Consider the following 18,910-nt stretch of genomic DNA (forward strand, 5'->3'; position numbering starts at 1 on the left):
TGCATGGAAAGCATTTGATTCTAGCCTTAAGCATCTGAATAATGAATAAATACTTTTCTGATACAAAGTGATATGACACCCACTAATGTCATAGGTATACATGTCTACTGATCAGTTTGTTGAATTCACTATATTTAAACTTCATATGGAGTAGCATGAAAATAATAATACAAATAAATGAATTAAAGAGATTGTTTGAATTGCATTGGGTTATTATAAATACTAATTGTACTTTAAAATTTGCCTCATTTATAAACCCCCAAAAGTAATTATGTAGCAAAAAATGATAAAATGATATGCTGTATAATTGAACAGCTCATAAACATATATATAATGACTGTCTGTACAGTGAAAAAATTGCTTAGGCTAAGTAAAAGTTTTCCTTGTTATCTCTTCCTGTTTTTAAATATGCAAGTAAAGCAATTCTCCAAGTATGGAAATAGCTTGGAGTAGAAACTGAAGGAATTTTAGCAGGAGTTTCACTTTTGATTTTGAATCATATACTTGGTTAAGGGGCAAGTCATACCTAAATGAAGTGACACAAAATGCATTTTAGTAGGAGACAACAAACTGTCAACTTGTTCTGTCTCTGGAGACTAAGCATTTTCTGGAAATTGAATTCTAGGTAAGCGATAGAATGAGGATTCAGTAACGGGAACTATCACAGGAGAAAAGTCAATAAAGCAAAGCCAGTTTTCCCAGGAGAGAAAGATGGAAGCAAACTAAAAAAGAGCCAGGAGTCCAAATCCAGAAAGTAAAGGAATCTAAAGTTTTTGGCAGTAATACAAAACTGAATTTGAAAATAGATGCTCAACTTTTCCAACATTTATAGTTGTTTCACTTGTCATAAACTTCATATAGTCATAATACTATTTATTTTAGTACTACCTACTTTAGAAAATGTTCTCTTTGTCTCACTGTTATGTCAGTCTGTTTTGTCCTTATCAATTCAAGGGCCACCATGTTGCATAAAATGGATGAGTGAAGGCATAATTTTAATACTCACCTTTGTCTCAAGATTATAATTGGGAGAATATCCAGATACATTAATATTTTTAATCTTAGGGTAGTTGGCACAACATTTGATCCTTGAAACTTAAAACAACAAAACCCTAAACGTATAGTATCTTATACAAAGCAGATCCCTTAGGTGAAGAATCTCAACAATTAGAGAATATATGAGACAAACTTACATGTCTTCTTCAAATTCATTTCTAAGAAAAATGCCAGCCCTGAATTACGAATGAACTTTCCAGACTTACTCCATGGATGCAGAGGAGTAATTCTGGGCCTGTGACTATGATAAGGTAATGGGACATCACAGACACACAGACCTGGTGATTGGCAGCCTTATCCCAAGTGAGGAACTGAGGGATGGCCCAACACTCATGCATTTTTGAAAAGGGCTATGATATTTAATGGATTATGTTTGTAAATGCCAAGTTTATATTCAAAAAGTAAATACCTTTGACATTAATTCAAAGCATGCATTAAATTTTAGGACTTATTTTTGCACTTCATCTAAACTTTAAAAAATTATATATTCTTCCTTAATTTATAAATTTGTAGAAATCATTGCTTATCCCACAGCCATGGCAGGACTTGCTGTGAAGTTCTGAAATTTTTCAGTGTTCTAAATTACTTTGTTTATATTTTGTAATTTATAAGGTGCATTCAGATAAGTTAATTCATTTTGATAATGTTTTTACATGTTGGTTGTTCAATTTCAGGGGTCATTAGAGCTATAACCTTCTTGCATTGGATCCTCAGTTTGAAAATGGAACTGAAAAAGTAATGACCCTGAACCTGACAATTGTATGAAAACTCTGTGCTTTTTTTAATGTATTTTTACCCACCATAGAAGACCTTCCCTCTCCCTCTCTAAAAAATAATTTTAGAAAAAAATAAGTATATTGAGTCTACAGTTTCAAAGACATCACAACTTAAGATTAAAAAAAAAGTGTTACGCCCAAGTTTTTGCATCCCAGAGACCACCAAGGAGCCAACATCAATGCAATCACATGAGGGTTTATTTGACAAGCTTAAGCTTGGGCCCAAGTATACCCTACACAATGGAGTAGGGACTTGGACCCTGAACCAGACTACAGTCAGAGTTTTTAAAGGCAGAGTAGGGGTGGACTTGGCGGTGTGTGAGGACAAAGAGGATATTCAGAAGGGTTATCAGGGTAAAGAAGACTGTTAGGATATTGGAGGCCTGGTTATTATCAAGCCAAGGCTGTTTTTCCCCCTAATGAGGCACTGACATGAAGACAATTGGGAGTTTCCTGGTGGAATGTCACATTCTTGTTATCAAGCTTCCTTGTTAGTGAGATTTAGGTTTAGAAGAAATTTAACTTTATTTACATTTCCTTCCACCTCAGCCTCGTTCAGTTTTATGGAGGAATGGGCTTGAGGAACTGAGTTATTTGCCTCTGGAAATTGGGCTATTGATAAGATAGCTTCTTTGTTGTAAATCACTGGGACATTTGTAAACCAAGGGAGACTCCTGTCTTGCAGGATTGTGATCTCTGCAAGTTAACTATTTGTTTTTCTTTTAGGGCAGCCAGGGCTGGCTGAGGAATGTCACACATAACACCAAGGGGCAGGGAGCAGGTAGAGAGGGGGTGCAAGGTGCCAGCTTTTGCTTTGTCAAGATGGCTGTACTTATGTCAGGGCTAGACTCGAGGTGGGTACAGCCTTGTTTTTCTTGGCCTCCGTAAACTAGTAACTTTAATATTAAATTAACTTCATAAATAATACATAAATATGACATAATTCTACATAAATAATAATACAAGCAGTATTTATGACACCAAAATGATATAAATTGTAGGAGAATAAAGACTGAGAAACACTATTCTACATGTCTGGACAACTGGCAGCTCTCTATCTAATTTGTGGTCATCCTCCAGGTTACCCCTGTGTAAACTGACAAAAGACAGTACCATTCTAATTCTTATGCATAATTTGGAGGCCCTGAATGGTAACGTGGAAAGGGATTCAATTATAATTCCAGCTCTGAGAGTTGTAAGATGTGTATACAACTGAAGGAACATTAAAGCTATCAGAGCAATTATTCCAAATCTAATAAATCAAATATATACATGAAATAAATCAGCTTGTTTTAAATACTCCAATACTGCATACCAATAATCAAATTATCTAATACCTTACAAATTAAGATATCGTGCCTCGAATCAATTATATATTTCAAAATTGAGATCACTCATCTTGTAGGAAAAAAATACATACTTCAGTTATGCACCTCTGGAGGACACCCTTCCAGATTACCTGAATCATCAACTCTCATTGTCTTTGAGCTATTTTGTAAAGCTGTGCATTGCAGGTGACTGCCATATTCTGAAGGTGTGTGTGTGTGGTGTCCTGACCTGGGTCCCCTGCCCCTAAATTCATGTGTTGAAATCTAACCCCCAAGGTGATGGTATTATGAAGTGGGAACTTTAAGAGGTGATTAGGTGGTGAGGGCAGAGTCCTCATGAATGGAATTAGTGTCCTTACAAAAGCAGCCTGAAAAAGTCTTTGCCTTTTCTATGATGTGAAGCTCCAAAGAAAAAATGGTGATCTAGGAAGCTGATGCCTCAATATTGGATTTCCTGGACTCCAATACCATGAAAAATAAATTTCCATTGTTTACAAGCTACCCAGTTTTTGGTATACTTGTTAAAGAAGCCCAAATAGACTAAACAGTAACTGATTGAAATGACAGATAATTGTCTATAGACATGCAAATTATGTTCTGCTCTATAGAGGTTCAATTGTGTACCCTTCTTGGGGGGGGGACAGTTTTTATATATTTCTTATCTATAAACTAAATATAACATCTGTCTGGTTCCCTCATGATTAAGAATTAGAGTAAAATTTTTAACATGTGTGCATTTTTGTATCTCTATGAGAGTCCTGGTTTTATCTGTTTTGAAAATCTTTTTACTAGCTATCTATATAAACACAGAGATTACCCCATGAACCCAAAATTTATTCTCAGAAATAAAATATTTAAACAGTGGCTTAAATCAGTGTCTCAAATGTTAGTGTGCTTTGAGAATTGTTGAGATGTATATACAAATAAAAGATGCATATACATATAAAATAAAAGATGCATATACAAATAAAAATAAGGGGCTTAATTCTCCTTGTTCAAAATAAGGGAAGAGACTTCTCTCCCCCACCCTTCTCTAAGAGTATTTATTTTAGAAAACTTGTAAGTTCTTTCTCTATTTTCTTTTACATATATATAGGATCTTTTTAAAAAGCTGAATAAACCTCTTGCTAACTTGAAGATAAGGAATGTCTTTCCTGGAGCTATCCTCTTTGAAATGTAATCCTCAAGGAAGATAACATCCTGTCTTCCAGTTTCTGTGCCTAGAGTAAGCCCTAACTTCAGGAGCATTGCTCCAAAACAATCACTTGTCATAAAAAATGTGACAAGTATATTGAGTCTTTTGTTTGTACTGAACATTCTGCCATGTCCATGGGGGATGCTTAAATTCATGCTTATTTTGCTTTTACTTTTGCAAACTAGTTTTTGTGAACCAGTCTAATGCAGTTAGGAAATATGGAACTGTTGAGGCCTCTTTTTTCCCTCTTCCCACCTCTTCTTCTCCTTTTCTCCCTCCTCTTTCCTCTTCCTTTTTATTCTCCCTTACACTGTCACTACTACCTTCTAATGAGAACAAGCCTCAGAATACACTGGAAACACACAGTAAGAATTTATTAGGTAGCCAGAAACAAACAGTTATACAATCTATCTTGCAGTAAACTGAGTGACGACCAAGTTTTCCACCATTTCTGGATTATTGGAAAGCCTTGCATGAAAGGTTTATCTGGGCAAATATGACAATGGTCTGGTAATAATATTCTGGTAGCCAGAGGAGTTGAAGCCTCTTAATCAGCAATGGGTACATTAATTTAGTTAAATAAAAGCACAGCAATTTTGCCAATCAAACTTCCTTTCTAAGGCTGGTGGATAAAGCAATGCGTATGCATTCTAACTTATGTTAGTAAGTGTAGCTTCAGGTGTTGATGGAAGGTCAAGATAGTGGAAACACCTGAGAGAGCTGCCTTGCAGAGGTGGCCTTTTAGATTACTGCAGAGTAGATCACCCCCAGAGTGTGAATTCTTAATTTGGGCAACTGCTGCCTCTAGGCCACAGTGGAATTGTAAAGTAAGTTTCTTACATCATAACACCAGTTAATCATGCTCTATCTGGGCATTTTAAGAATTTCACCATTATCCAATTTTTATCCATTTCCAACTTTTTATTTCCTGATTTGGAAAAGATGATATTAAACATTCCTTGGTTGTGAAGTTTGCTAATTTTCTACTTCATTCTTTATTATTCTTATCAGGTTCCGTATGCCCCCCCCCCCCCCCCCCAGTTTACTTCCCTGCTTTGGCCTCTGTAAGCATTGGATTTTGTCACTCCAGTCATTCTCATATCTGGCTACAGCCAGATATCTATATTGCAGGGGCTCATGTTTAAAGAACAGGTTTTAGGAAAGGATTAAAAGGCAAAAATGAGATCGCTGGTAATTTATGGTAAAGGCAAAGGTATAAGAGAGTGGGGGTGAGAAATGGAGAGGAAGACAGGCAGAAGGAGATGGTGTGATAGAACCCAGAGTTCAGGTGGCAGATGCCAAAAATAAATTTACCTATTAAAGAAATTGCTGACAGCTGCTTCTAGATTTACGTTTCAATTAGGGACATAAAATTTTTTTAAAGTAAAAGCCGGAGAAAGAAATTAAATAAGCAATGATGCTTTCAGAGAAGTAACATACTAATAGTTTTATATCATGATTATACAATTATGTTATTACTCTCAAATCGTATTTGATGCTGGACAAAATAGAATTATTTTGTGAGTAATGGCTATCTGCCATATGAAGGGATAGATATTCCAAACTTTTCCTGTTTTTCTTTATTGTGTGCATGCTAAAATGTATTATTTACTGCAACGTATTTTGCAAAAAGGACAAAATGGCAAAAGGGCTATCCTTTGTCCACTTAATGTGAATAATTATAACTGATTTAAAGGTTCTTTGTGTAAAAAGCAACACGTCATGCAGAGAGAAATTCTAATAAAAATTAATGTAATTTTTACTAATTTCTAAGTTTTATAACTTACTGCTCTTATGCAAAAATATATATGTCAACCTCAGCTTTTATGGACTTCAAAAAATAGAATTATTTATTAACGGGAAAATAATATCCTTGTGGTACTTTGTTGAAATTAGAAGAGGCCTGGATGCCGATTTTTCTCTTTTGTCACTCATTGGTTAAAACAGAACCACCATTTCCCCCCACCCTTGTAATTATATAACAGCAACTTTTAATACCTGGTGACTAAAATCTGACAAAACAAAATGAGTATTTCCTAACCAATTCTATTAGAAGATAGCTTTTGGGGGGAATAAAAATGAAAAATCATGAAAAAGTGTTAAAATGGGACTTTATACAGACTGAAGCTAAAGCCTAAAATCCCAGAATTTTCATTAATGGGGGCAGGGGGCAACCTCGTAAATCAAGTTGTCCAAGACTCCATTGTTTTTAATCTAGGGTTTTTCCTGCAACAAACAAAAATAATGTTAGTCAATTTATCTTTTTATTGTTTCTAATAAATATGATGACACATAATCCTGATAAAATATATTATATAATAATAAATATTTTTATTTTTTCCTGCATCCTGGACAGATAATACAATGACAAATAGTTGATTTGCATACTTAGTGCTAAAAAATATGGAAAGACCCATTAAAGATAATGGGTTCAAAGGGATAGTTCAATAGAATAATACTAAATTAACTAGGGATCAATTCTTTTAAAGATCTTATTTATTTATTTGAGAGAGAGAGAGACAGATTTAGATAGTGACATAGATAGTGAGAGAGAGCACAAGCCGGGAGGAGAGGGAGAAGCAGGCTCCCCACTGAGCAAAGGAGACTGACGTGGTTTGATTCCCGGGACACTGGGATCATGATCTGAGCTGAAGGCAGACATTTAACCAACTGAGCCACCTCAGAGGCCCTAGGGATTGATTTTCTAAATTATAAAATTCTAAAAGAAATTATTGTATATTATAAAATTATAATTATATAAATATAAATTTATATTAGAAATTAATTATAAAAGAAATAATAAGTAAAATAAAGAAATAAAAGAAATAGTAGAAAATTTATAGCATCAAAAGTATTAAAAAATACCCAAAAGTTAACATGAATCTAAAACACACATATAAGTACTAGTGATATTTTTATGTATTTTCTCTTCACATGAGTATCTGTAGAATATTCATATATATTCAAAATTATATTACATACATATAGGAGATATATATATATATGCACACAAGCATAAAAATACAAGAAATCTTCAAAATTATGATTTTACCTCTGATAATTTCTTTCATATAGATTTAAGTGAAATAAGTAGATCAAGCAAAATAAATATTTTAAATCTACTGATAAATATTGGCAAATTAGTTTCAAGAAAGACTGTACCAATTTACTATCCAACCAGCAGTTTCCCAGAGAGTTAAGCAGTCAACTATGCCAGTTTAGTCGTAATGTTACATGCAAACTATTTCAGAAAGCTAAAGGTGCACAATCATCCCATTCTCTAATAGACACTTCAGAGAAAAACATAAATTTCTTTGGAAAAAATTTCTGGCATTTAAGAATCCTATTTGCAAGAAATGCTTTTTTGTTTTGTTTTGTTTTTTAGGAATTCTAATATTTATTTCCTAACTTTCTTTTTAAAATAATAGATCCACAGTTAAGAAAATCTACATAAGTGTATTACATTTGAATAAAAATTGTAATTATTCCCAGTACTACAGAGCCATTGAATCTGCGCATGAACAGGACATCAAAATACAAATTACCAAATTAGATATTGTAGACCTTATTGTTTAGAACACTTCAGTAGTCATTAGTGCTATTCCATAAATGTTTCCAGTTCTCCTCTTTATGGGTCACATAGTAACATTGAACATCTTTGCTCTGTGAAGGTAGGTGTGCCTAAATTAATTGCTTTAGCCAATTGAATATGAGCAGAAGTGAGGGATGTATCTCTTTTAGGCAGAAGCTTTAAATGGCAGTTCTTGATTCACAGCATGTATTGAAATGAGTTCTCCATCAGCCTAGCTCCTGAGTGACTTAACATTAGCAGAGCTTCCCTGAGGACCTGAGTTGGATAGGACATATGTATAGGAAATAAAATTTCATTAATTTACTGAATTTTTAAAGTTATTTTCTATAACACATAAAACTATCCTGACTAATACACAAAGTGGCTTAACATATGGTTAGTTGCCTTATGGTGGGTGGAAAGAGCATTGAGGAAACTGATATTGGAAGTCTGGAAAAAATATTACAATCCATTATGTAGTGGCAACATATTTAACAAAATTCTCACAATTATTTGTTTGGGAAGAATAACTCCTATGAGAAGATGTTGGAAAAAGAAATGTTGGGGGCACCTGGGTGGCTCAGTGAGTTAAAGCCTCTCTCTGCCTTGGGCTCAGGTCATGATCCCAGGGTCCTGGGATCGAGCCCCACATCAGGCTCTCTGCTCAGCGGGGAGCCTGCTTCCCTCCCTCTATCTGCCTGCCTCTCTGCCTACTTGTGATTTCTATCTGTTAAATTAAAAAATAAAATCTTAAAAAAAAAAAAGAAATGTTAGTATTGTGTTTTAGTTGTTGGTAGGATTTGGGCAAGGGACTATGGGAGATAATAGCTTAGGATAAAAAGAATGGGGGTGACTGACTTTCAGTCATTTAAGCGTCTGCCTTCAGTCCAGGTCATATATGATCCTGGGTCCTGGGATGGAGCCCCACGTGGGACTCCCTGCTCAACTGGGAGCTGGCTTCTCCCTCTCCCTGCTCCCACCCCACTTCCTCCACCCCTGCTCATGCTGTCTCTTGCTAGCTCTCCCTCTCTCTCCCCTCTAATAAGTAAGTAAACAAAAAATTTTTAAAGTAAAATCTTTTTTAAAAAAGGATAAAAAGAATGACTGGATTGCAAGCAAAGAAGAAAAGGGACTTTCAGAAATTTGGTGAATTGCAGTTCTAGAATACAGAACTCCTTCACAAATCTAAGTAGAAAATGACATAGAGAAGGCCTTTAATGACAAAGGCTAATTTAAACTGAGCTTTGTCATGAGGGCAGCACTCTTAAAACATAGTCTCAAATTCCTTGACACTCTTCCTGTTGAAAGGTAGGGGCTACTACCCAACCTCTTCAATTTGCATGCGTTTGTGATCATTTTAACCAATACATTGTGGCAGAAGGTATGCTCAATGACTTGCAAGACCAGGTCAGAATCCTCACTGTCTGGAGGTTTCTGTTTGGAAGGGCCCCTGCAGATCGCAGCCAACATAGTACGAGAAACCCACGCCACACAGGTCAGGTGTTAGTGCTCCAGTAAACATTTCCACCTGAGCCAGCTTTTCAGTCATCTTAGCCCAAGCAGTAGCGTTTTTGTTTTTTTTTTTTTTTTTTTGATGTGTTAAAATATACATAAAATGAAGTTCACCTAAACTGTTTTTGAATGTGTAGTTCTATGGCATTATATATATTCATACTGTGTGCAACCAACCTGCCATCCATCCCCAGAACTTTGTCATCCTTTCAAATGGAAACTGTGTCCATGAAACAGTAACTTTCCATTTCTCCCCTCCCACCAGCCCTTGGCAACCACCATTCTACTTTCTATCATCAGCCATCTACGTAGAGAAGTTACCGAGTAAGTGCATCCATCCTTCAGCTCCAGTTGTTCCAGCTGAGGCCCCAGAGACCTTAGAAAATGGTCTTCCCTGCTGTGTCTTTTCCAACTTCCTGACCCATAGAACCCATGAATATAATCAAATAGTTTTTGTTTTATACCACTGATTTAGGGATGATTTATTTCACATCAAAGACAATTGGAGTAGTATGGCTGTCACAGTCATTGTTAAAATCTCTGAAAGTATTAGAATGTCTCACACGTGATGAGCACTGGGTGTCATACGCAGCTAATGAATCATTGAACACCAGATCAATAACTAATGATGTACTATATAGTGGCTAACTGAACATAAATTTTTTTTTTTTTTTTTAATCTTGTAGTGGGAGGGCACCTGGGTGGCTCAGTGGGTTAAGCCTCTACTTTCGGCTCAGGTCATGATCTCAGGGTCCTGGGATCGAGTTCTGCATCGGGCTCTCTGCTTGGCAGGGAGCCTGCTTCCTCCTCTCTCTCTCTGGCTGCCACTCTGCCTACTTGTGATATTTCTGTCAAATAAATAAATAAAATCTTAAAAAAAAAATTCTCGTGGTAAAGAGCCATCTAAGGGTGTGACATCTAGTCAAGTTTTTTTTTTTTTTTAAGATTTTATTTATTTATTTGACAGACAGAGATCGCAAGTAGGCAGAGAGGCAGGCAGAGAGAGAGAGAGGAGGAAGTAGCTCCCTCCTGAGCAGAGAGCCTGATGCAGGGCTTGATCCCAGAACCCTGGGATCATGACCTGAGCTGAAGGCAGAGGCTTTAACCCATTAAGCCACCCAGGTGCCCTTCTAGTAAAGTATTTTAACTGGACAAAGTAGCTCAATAAAAAGAGATTTAAGGTTTAAATTATTAACATATTCACATTTAAGTCAAAATAAGAAGGGGGAGTGGGAGGTAAGAAATCCAAGGATAATAAGGATAATTTGCCTCACTGGAGGCAAATAGATATGGAGGTCATTGAGTTTTTAAAGAAGATCTTAAGGAAGATTTGGGGAAGTTTCTCAGATTTAGGAATGAGATCTATCACTAAAAGTTTTTGCATTTCTTTGAGGTCCGTCATTCTCTAGGATCTTAAAGATGGCACTTTCTCCAATGCCCATTAGAGATATAGCCAGGCACCATAAGGGAAAGAAAGAACCCCACAAAGAGCAGAGTCTATGGAGTAGAGGACCCACTCACAGAAGAGGGGCTTTACTAGAGAACATACTGGCTCTCTGCCCAGCTGATTTCACCGGGTCATCCACAGCACTCATCTTTCCTTTTCTGAAACAGGTGTTTATTGCATTATCTCATCCCTAATATGCTAGTGTATATTGAGTTTGGGGGTACATATATAACTTGCCTCTGCAGTTCATAAATGAGCAATAGGAGACATAATGAGACCTAATATAAAGACTATCAATCATCTATTACACAGAGATCCTGAACTTTGAGCTTGATGCTGTAACTAAATGGAATTTTGATTTTCTTTCTTGGGAAGTTTGTGAAACTATTTCACAGGTAAAGGGAAATGAAGTGAATATTTAGTGATTAGGAAGTTGAATTATCACCACAATTTATTTGTTCTCCTTTATGAATGTGTGATATGATTGTGCTTTCTACTCCTTTTTTTTTTTAGATTTATTTTTATTTTTTATCTTTTTAAGGAATCTCTGTGGCTAACATGGGACTCAAACTCACGACCCCAGAAAATCAAGAGTTGCACACTCTATTATATGACTGAGCCAGCCAGATACCCCTTTACTCCTCTGAATTTAGATAATCCTATTTGAATTGTTCTGGCCAAAAAAAAAAAAAAAAGACTGAAAATGGTAAAAGTTTTAGCTCTGACATCTTTAAGATTCAGTGGATGATTTGCCAGTTTTCCCCCTTATAGGATACATGAGTCAAAGAAGAATTTTTATCAGCCCGAGTAATTAAAAGAATGTGATGTATACAGGCCCCCCACTCTCCTGATTTAGACACGTAACAGGAATAAAAATGAACTTCTGTTGTGTTAGACTTCTGAAATTTGAGGATTGTGTTAACACAAAATAACCTCACCCATTTGGACTCATGCGGGTTTTCACTGTAAATCACACTTCATTTCTGATTTAGCTTTTAAAGGGAATATTTAATTACATATATGTATAAATATGATGTAGAACAATTAAAAAAATTCCATTCAGAGCAACTTATTAGAAATTCTTTACTGTATGGGGCGCCTGGGTGGCTCAGTGGGTTAAGCCGCTGCCTTCGGTTCAGGTCATGATCTCAGGGTCCTGGGATCAAGCCCCACATCGGGCTTTCTTCTCAGCAGGTAGCCTGCTTCCCTTCCTCTCTCTCTTCCTGCCTCTCTGCCTATTTGTGATCTCTGACTGTCAAATAAATAAATAAAATATTAAAAAAAAAAGAAATTCTTTACTGTATTTTTAGTAGTCCTCCCCAAATTTAATTATGTGTACAGTATATTTTATATCACATAATATTGCCTTTCAGTGCTACTTTAGTAGTAATTTAGGAAAGGCTCAGAGCATTAAAGCTACACTTTTTTAAAAGATTTTATTTATTTATTTGGCAGACAGAAAGAGAGGAAGGGAAGCAGGCTCCTCACTGAGCAGAGAGCCTGACACGAGGCTTGATCCCAGGACCCTGAGATCATGACCAGAGCTGAAGGCAGAGGCTTAACCCTCTGAGCCACCCAGCTACCCCAAGGCTACATTTTGAGACAAATATTATTGTAGTTATTCTAGTCAAGTCATTCCAAGAGTTAGTAGTTGTACCAAAAAAAGTACTTTAAACTCAGGGCTCTTTTGATAGCTGATATAGTCATGTCAGCTGGTTAAGTAGATACAGACAGAAGATAAATTGTTATATATAGACATTCAACTAAATAGATAGAAGCTTTTTTTGGTTATATAGAGACGCTCTGTCAAGAATTATTTAGGGATATTTGCAAACGACATATCAGATAAAGGACTAGTGTCCAGAATCTATAAAGAACTTAGCAAACTCAACACCCAAAGAACAAATAATCCAATCAAGAAATGGGCAGAGGACATGAACAGACATTTCTGCAAAGAAGACATCCAGATGGCCAACAGACACATGAAAAAGTGCTCCATATCACTCGGCATCAGGGAAATACAAATCAAAACCACAATGAGATATCACCTCACACCAGTCAGAATGGCTAAAATCAACAAGTCAGGAAATGACAGATGCTGGCGAGGATGTGGAGAAAGGGGAACCCTCCTACACTGTTGGTGGGAATGCAAGCTGGTGCAGCCACTCTGGAAAACAGCGTGGAGGTTCCTCAGAATGTTGAAAATAGAACTGCCCTATGACCCAGCAATTGCACTATTGGGTATTTACCCTAAAGATACAAATGTAGTGATCCAAAGGGGCACATGCACCCGAATGTTTATAGCAGCAATGTCCACAATAGCCAAACTATGGAAAGAACCTAGATGTCCATCCACAGATGAATGGATCAAAAAGATGTGGTATATATACACAATGGAATACTATGCAGCCATCAAAAGAAATGAAATCTTGCCATTTGCGACAACATGGATGGAACTAGAGCGTATCATGCTTAGCGAAATAAGTCAAGCAGAGAAAGACAACTATCATATGATCTCCCTGATATGAGGAAGTGGTGATGCAACATGGAGGCTTAAGTGGGTAGGAGAAGAATAAATGAAACAAGATGGGATTGGGAGGGAGACAAACCATAAGTGACTCTTAATCTCACAAAACAAACTGAGGGTTGCTGGGGGGAGGGGGTTTGGGAGAAGGGGGTGGGATTATGGACATTGGGGAGGGTATGTGCTTTGGTGAGTGCTGTGAAGTGTATAAACCTGGTGATTCACAGACCTGTACCCCTGGGGATAAAAATATATGTTTATAAAAAATAAAAAGTTAAAAAAATAAATAAATAAAAAAAAAAATAAACCCCCCCCCAAAAAAAAAAAAAAAAAGAATTATTTAGGGGAAGTATAAAATAAATCAATAGAATTTTCAATATCTGTAAATCCCATTCTTAGTTCAATTTCCTGGTCTATTCTTTTTAATAAGATTCCTGCTGTTTTTCTACCACATATTATAAGCTTTTGTACATTTTTCCTTAATTACTTGCTATTTTATTTCTAGACTAGTTTTTAAGTCATTTGTGGAAGGAACGCAATGATCAATATTTGCTTATAAATTCTTTAATCTTACTGTATTTTTATGGAGTGTTATTGTGTATGTGTGTGTGTGTGTGTGTGTATGCATGTGTGTTTGCATGCATGTTTACATGCGTTTTTGAGAGTTTGAGCACCCTCTTTTATTTAGTTCCTTCAGAAACTCAAATATTTTCAGGGTCATTTTTTTTTCTAACTGGATATATACATTTATAATAATGTTAATGTTAGCTATTTCAGCTTTAATAGAATGGGCTTCCAAACTGGAAGAGATAAATCCAACTGTTTTGTTATAGCTTAATGAATTTATTGTTTGAAACATTTATAAAACTGATACCTTTTAACTACTTGAGAAAAATCTACGAATAGCACCAACACAGTAATAGCTATTACTTCATTTCTTTAAACACTAAAAATCTTAGAATAGAATTAGTCTTGTTCATTTGTTTGGAAAAAAATGTCTTGCTTCAGAGAGCAGTACATAAACACAACTTTTTTTTTTTTTAATGATATTTTATTTATTTATTTGACAGAGATCACAAGTAGGCAGAGAGGCAGGCAGAGAGGAAGCAGCAGGCTCCCCCCGGAGCAGAGAGCCTGTTGCGGGGCTTGATCCCAGGAACCTGGAACCATGATCTGAGCCGAAGGCAGAGGATTTAACCCACTGAGCCACCCAAGTGCCCCTAAACACAACTTTTGACATTGCATGTATTTAAATTATCATATTAAGAATCTGTTTAATGTAAAAATAGAGTTTGAAGTAGACCCACTTGCTACATTAGTTGAATTTTGTGTTCTGTTCTTTAATATGGTCAGTGATTAACTATGACCCTCCAGGTGAATGGTAAAGATAACCATTTAGTGTAACTTACACATTTATCATTAACCTTCTTGATGCACAAAAGTTCAGTGTTTAATTTGTCACTAAGAATTTACCTGTTTTTTAAAAAATGTCATGCTGCTAGAAGGGCTATTATTGCATACTTTGAAAACAGTAAATAAATAGGTGTAGATTTGCATCATACAATAATGGCAACAGGGCGGCAGCAGCAGGCAGCAAGCGTGCTCAAACAACTCTATACACATAATTACAGGACTGCTTAGCCTTTATTTCTAACCACTTCAAATCCGCCCCACCTATAATTTCCTTTGTTACCCACTGACCTCAGTCATTAAAGGCTTTATACCTCTCAAAAACCACAAAATTGTGCTTCTGGTTTTTTTCTTTCCTTTTTTTTTTCTTTTTAAGATTTTATTTATTTATCTGACAGAGATCACAAGTAGGCAGAGAGGCAGCCAGAGAGAGAGGGGGAAGCAGGCTCCCCGCTGAGCAGAGAGTCTGATGTGGGACTGATCCCAGGACCCTGAGATCATGACCCGAGCCAAAGGCAGAGGCCTAACCCACTGAGCCACCCAGGTGCCCTTGCTTCTGTTTTCTGAGTAAGCTAAAGAGAAAGATGATGAGCTGAGAATGAGAAGAAGAAAGGTATTTATTTTCAACAAAAATTATTGAAGACTTTAACTTGCATTGGCCAGACTTGACCACTCCCGTACTGTTCACCTTCTTTTAGTAGTTTTGAGAAAAAGGGGTCTTATCCGGGGACTGGTCATGTGTTGTCACTTTGTATGCTACTTCTCTGTATCACATGATGATCACCGGCCCTCCTAGTTTTATCTAGGCCCTACATTCTTTACCTATCTGATAACAAAAAGAAAAGCTTGAACACTTTGTCTTCTTTTTGTTCTGCTACAAAATCTTCACCGTCACTGCCCACACAATTCTTTAACACACTACAACCTAAGACTGAACAGCTATAGCGGACTCCATTGAATGGCAACATACCTTGAAATGAGTTACTGCTTTGGAGAAAATAGATGTTACCTACATTTGACTGCTTTATATTCTAAAGGAAAAGAATAAACAAGGAGTTCTTTTTGTTGGTTAATCTTGTTCTTAGATCCTCTGTCTTACAGTCCACCAATCTTCCTTTCTCAATATTGGGATTTTTTTCTTAGAATACCTTGGAAAACTCCCTTAATCTTCCATTTACTTGTTCATTATTTATTCATTCAGTAGAATATATATTGAGTTTTTACTGTATGTCTAATAACAGCAAGTAATGAGATAGAAGAGTAAGGAAAGGGGGTCTGTTGCAGACCCCTACTCTTGTAGAGCTTACAGGGAAGAGGTAGAGCAGAAAATATTCAAATAAATACATAAAACAAATTTAAATTAAAAATGGAGAAAAATGCTGCAAGGAAGAATAAACTAAAGTGCTAAAGTGGACCATTGGAAAATTGTACCATGTCAACTAAGCTGATGTTAGCATGTGTGCCAAATATTTAACAAGGGCAATGGAATTTGCAGCTAAGTGGATGGAACTAGAGAGTATTATGCTATGTGAAGTAAGTCAGAGAAAGACAAATAACATGATTTCATTCATATGTGGAATTTTAGAAACAAAACAGATAAACATAGGGGAAGAAAAAAAAGAGAGGCAAACCATAAAATAGACTCTTAAGGGTTGTTGAAGGGGAGGTGGGTGAGGTAATGAATTAAATGGGTGATGGGCATTAGGAGCGCCACTTGTAGGGACCCCTGGGTGGCCCAGTCGATTAAGCATCTGCCTTCAGTTCAGGTTAGGATCCCAGAGTCCCAGGATTGAGCCCCACATCAGGCTCCCTGCTCAGCGGAGAGCCTGCTTCTCCCTCTGCCCCTCACCCTCTTTGTGCTCTTTCTCTCTCTCTCACGAATATATAATTTTTTTTTAAAGGAAGGCACTTGTTGTGATGAACACTGGGTGTTATATGTAAGTAATGAATCACTGTATTCTACTTCTGAAACTAATATTGGATTATATGTTAACTATATTTTGTGTGTGTGTGTGTGAGTACTAAAATTATATTTGACATTTTTATTTTAGTGTGCAAAAACAAAAACAAGCAAACAATAACAATAAAAACCTGAAATAGGCTTGTCAAATGATCTAAATTCATCCTTTCCAGAGAAGCAGAAAATAGATCATCTTGCTTCACTGCTGGCTTGTGTTCTGCTGTGTTTTGATCCCTCTTTGAGGCGTAGTCTGGATCATTTTCCTCATCTCCTTGTTCTTCTCCTTTCTTCTTTATCATCATCACCGTTGTCGTCATCATCATCATCATCTTCTTCAATAGCTTCTCCAGTAAAGTATAACACTGACCTTGGTATTAAACACGTACATAAAAAGTGACCAATTTCAAAGTCGGCATCAGGGATAACTTCAGCATCACCGCCCAAATCTCCACTCGCGGGAACTTCAGGAAGGACAAAACAAACAAACAACCCCCCCCCCCCAAAACCAAAACAAAACTGAAGAAAGAGTCATTGGAAACTGTTCTGGTCACAGTATGAACTGTCCCAAATCCCTTGCGATTCTGCTTCTTCTTAGTGGTTTTCAAAGTGACATTCTTTCCTTTTTTCCAGTCTGACACCCTGTAAAACCCATAATTTCTGGTCCATCAAAAGAAAAGGGGTAAGAATCATCTGGTTCTGACCTCATCCTATATGTCTTTGTCAACATTTCATTTGTGAAATATTTAGTGGGTTCAAGGGGAGATTCTAAGACAAAGTTCATGAACTGGCCAGTATCTGAGAACTTCGCTTTAAAATCTCTCAAGTGCTTCGGAATAGATTCGTCTTGTTCCTGAGACATATCACTAAGCAAGTCAGCATTCTTCTTCATTTTTTTATTTTTTTAAGATTTTATTATTTATTTATTTATGAGAGAGAGAGAGAGAGACCTAGAGAGAGAGTATGTGTGCGAGGAGGAGCACAGGGATAGGGACAAGCAGACTCTGCCTTGAGTGTGAGCCCCATGCAGGACTCCATGACCCTGAGATCCAAGACCTGAACCAGACCAAGAGTCCAGTGCTTAACACACTGAGCCTCCCAGACACCCCACAAGTAAATATTCTTAAAAACAGTCTACCAGAATTCATGAATTCCCTTGGGGTCTTCTTTTTCTTCATCCTTTTTCTCATCTTCAATCTTGTCTTTTTCTTTTAGTTCCCCTGAAATTTCATCCTCCTCATCTGGTTTTCATTCACATTCTTCTTCCATAGGTTCATAAATTGTCTTAATGATCTCAAGCTTATCAAGTAGAGGCTGATAGAGAACGGCATACTTTCTCTCAAGATTGCGAGCTTCCTCATAGAATTTGGTTTCTATCTTTGCACATTTAACTTGAAGGTTTTTGAAAGTATTTACTCGTATTTTTACTGCCCTAGGCAAACTTTCAATGTATCTTGGTGTTTCTACCAGATATCAAGTCTCTCTCTCTCTCTCTTTTTTTTTTTTTTTTTTAAGATTTTATTTATTTATTTATTTGACAGCCAGAGATCACAGGTAGGCAGAAAGGCAGGCAGAGAGAGACCGGGAAGCAGGCTCCCTGCCGAGCAGAGAGCCTGATGCGGGACTCAATCCCACGACCCTAGGATCATGACCTGAGCTGAAGGCAGAGGCTTTAACCCGCGAAGCCATCCAGGTGCCCCGACATCAAGTCTCTCTTGAAGGGCTGGAAGAATCTGAGGATTTTATGTTGTCTGGACAGGTAGAGGACATGCTTTGATTACTGTTTCTTTGCCAGCTTCTTCTGCTACTTCTTCAACATCATCCAAATCTTGATCAAATTCATACTGTTCTTTGTTGTCCATGTCTGCCATATTGTAAGAACTCCAAATATTGGTGGCTAGCACGGGAAGCCAGGATGCCGGAGCTGTGCAGGTAGTGACTCAGGATGACAGAGGCGACGGTGGCGTGGGGAGGAGCAAGAGGTGGTGTCCTGAGCAGACGGCTCTAAAAAAATCAACAAACTAGAATTTAAATAAAAACCTGAAATAAGGGGAATAGCAGAGAGAGAGAAAAAAAAGTCATATTGGAGTCAACAACATATGTAATATTCCTATATGGGGTGGTAGAATAAAGA

General features: G+C 36.9%; 1 pseudogene across 1 annotated transcript in view; it reads right to left on the reverse strand.

The window, feature by feature from the left end:
• LOC309868834 (nucleosome assembly protein 1-like 1) overlaps positions 1–18,647 on the reverse strand; it is a 208,871-nt pseudogene extending 190,224 nt beyond the window's left edge. The window contains exons 1-3 of the transcript in view: positions 18,480–18,647; positions 17,904–18,249; positions 16,911–17,662 (exon numbers count right to left, since the gene is read on the reverse strand). The product of the transcript in view is annotated as a nucleosome assembly protein 1-like 1 (transcript). The remainder of the gene's footprint in view (positions 1–16,910; positions 17,663–17,903; positions 18,250–18,479) is intronic.
• Between the last annotated feature and the right edge of the window lie 263 nt (positions 18,648–18,910).

The sequence above is a fragment of the Mustela nivalis genome, assembly GCF_964662115.1.
Source record: "Mustela nivalis genome assembly, chromosome: 7".
Classification (NCBI taxonomy): Eukaryota; Metazoa; Chordata; class Mammalia; order Carnivora; family Mustelidae; genus Mustela; species Mustela nivalis.